Source organism: Triplophysa rosa, linkage group LG25 (assembly GCF_024868665.1).
Source record: "Triplophysa rosa linkage group LG25, Trosa_1v2, whole genome shotgun sequence".
Taxonomy (NCBI): domain Eukaryota; kingdom Metazoa; phylum Chordata; class Actinopteri; order Cypriniformes; family Nemacheilidae; genus Triplophysa; species Triplophysa rosa.
In genome coordinates this window covers 15,906,274-15,908,776 of record NC_079914.1, presented here as the reverse complement: position 1 = coordinate 15,908,776, position 2,503 = coordinate 15,906,274, and the positions used below count along the sequence as shown (strand labels likewise).

Genomic DNA, 2,503 nt, shown 5'->3' with positions numbered 1-2,503 from the left:
GTTTATTGTCCAGCATCAGTGTGTCTGATCTCAACATCAGACTCTCTCTACCTCTGGAGGTGGAATATCAGGATACAAACACATACAGATGTGTCATCAACAATCACATCACGAACCACACACAACATCTCAACATCAATCAACTCTGCCGGACACATTCAGGTAGGACAGTAAAAAAAATTCTGATTGTTCTTTTTTTTAGATATTCTGTTGTTGTGAGTTGCTGTTTTTCTCCATTACAGAATCTAAACCGGCTTGCATAGTTTTAGCATTAATACTGTTTGTTCTGGTTCTCATATGTGGGATATGTTTCTACTGGAAAACAAGGCGAAGTAGGGTACGTTTTCTACTGTCACAATCATGGTACCTTCTAAAATGGTTGATTTTGATTAACATCTTCATGTTTTTGTGCTCATAGGCCCCTGTTGAGCAAGACAATAGCGACTGCACCAAGGAACAAAAAAATTCCATAATTTGTTAACAAAGAAGAAAACAGTCTGTTATTGATGCTGATGAAGATTTCTTGGATGATATGGAAATTTGAAGAATGCATATTTTATTTAAATAGAATTTGTAACATATGTCTGTATGCTTTAATGCATCCTGAAAAAATTAAAGTGTCTGTTTTTTTCCAAACTGCTCATAATGAGATTTGACAGGTTTGAATGTTAGTAGGCTATCATTTATACCACAAATGACCAGCGCTATAATAGAGAGAGATTAGTGCATTCAGTTCTTGTGACTAAAATGTGAAATTCCAGTAAAGGTGGATTCGTATAGGTAAATTTTTGTATTCAGGTCCTTTTTTGCTGAATATGTGAATCGTAATTAATTTAACTGTAATTTATTATGAACGTTATCTTAAAGGTCTGTTTATAGAATATAGGGCAGGTGAGATTTAGTTTACTCCTTCTGGGTTTCTTAAACACCCCCACAAAACTGAACAGATCCAGTTACACAGAATAAGGAATAAAACAGGAGGAAATAAAGATAAATGAATAAATGGCAAACCATGACAAAAAGCATTTTCTAAGACAGAGACCCATTCAAATGATGCTTTATACAACACACACAAACAAGGATTAGCCTAAAATTAAACTAATCTTAATCTTTGACCTGATCATCAGGATAAAATAATTAATACAAAATGACTTGCAGTTTTGAATTAATCTATAATCACTTTATTAACTACTTAAGGGAAACAGATTGAAATTAGTTCAATAAATCTATGTTAGCCTACAGATTAAAACAGGTTAAAATGATTGCATTATGTTGTGTACAACGTAAAAAAACACCACGTGCTATTAGCAAACAAGACGTCAAAAACCAAGACTAAAATATTAGCAAAACACAAAATATTTAAATTAACATATTTTTGTCGTTTCTACGTTTTTTTTTTGTCTCCATTTTCATCAAGGAATCATTCCGTGATCATTTCGGGTTTTTTTTTTTTCCGTGCAGCGTGGCTCAAGGTAAAGTTAATCCGCTCGTATGAGAAGTCCTATCACCTTCAATAAAGAAAGACGAATGTTTATAAAATATTTTTAGTAAACACGTTTTTCCAGGTTGCTTCATAAATTGCGCAAATGTTGGAACTCCGCACCGAGCTCCTCCCCAGGTAATAGTTGGACTGTCTGTTGCGATTGGCTCTTTCTTACTGGAAGGCGGGACTTCCTTCGGTTTAACCGCACAGTGTATTAGTGTCAGTAACAAAGCGGAGTCTTGACGGTGTCGATCGTCTTTGGCCGGAGCGAACTGTAATTTAATATGGACTGTTGGTTTTTGCAGCTCTGTCTATTCTTTCGGCTTTTCGGTGGTAATTATAAAACACATATTTTTGCTCAATGTGACGTTTTTGTCGAATTAATTATATATTTTGTCTGATTTGCTATTATTTTGTGCCGCAGGTGTGTTGGGTGCTGAGACGGTGCGTGTGAAGCAGGGAGATTCAGTCATTCTTCACACTGGTGCGACAGGAATACAGTCTTATTATAATTTAATCTGGATGTTTGGACCTGAAGACACCATCATTGCTGAACTGCCTAGTTTTCAACAGACTTTTGTTTTTCCTAATAACGGATTCGGAAACGGACTGGTACTGAACGAGAAGACTGGGTCTCTCGCCATCTTTAACATCAACACAGATTACTCAGGGGTTTATACAGTAATTATCTCCACCCCTAAACTGGACCTAATCGAGCCCATTATCGAACCGGTCTTTAAGAAGAGTTTCAACGTCATTGTTTCTGGTATTATTGTTAGCTTTTAAGATCATAAACTTGATTACAAATTAGATGACAAAATGACTTTTACAATTGGATGCATTTTGTTTCCTTCAACAAAGCTGGTTTATCAAATATGTTTAAATCGTTCATTTTTAAAATATCTTTTTATTTCTTTCCTAGATCCTTTGTCCATGCCTGTGATCACCAGAAACTCAAACTGTTCATCAGAAAGATCTTCAGTGTCAAGATGTGTGTTGTTGTGTTCAGTGATGAATGTG

The 2,503-nt window shown here is 35.4% G+C and overlaps 1 long non-coding RNA gene across 1 annotated transcript; it reads left to right on the top strand.

Moving 5' to 3' along the window:
- The first annotated feature begins 37 nt into the window (after positions 1 to 37).
- Positions 38 to 814, top strand: LOC130548445 (uncharacterized). The gene is made up of 3 exons (XR_008962039.1): positions 38 to 162; positions 243 to 337; positions 419 to 814. It is a non-coding gene; the product is annotated as an uncharacterized LOC130548445 (long non-coding RNA).
- The last annotated feature ends 1,689 nt before the right edge of the window (positions 815 to 2,503 follow it).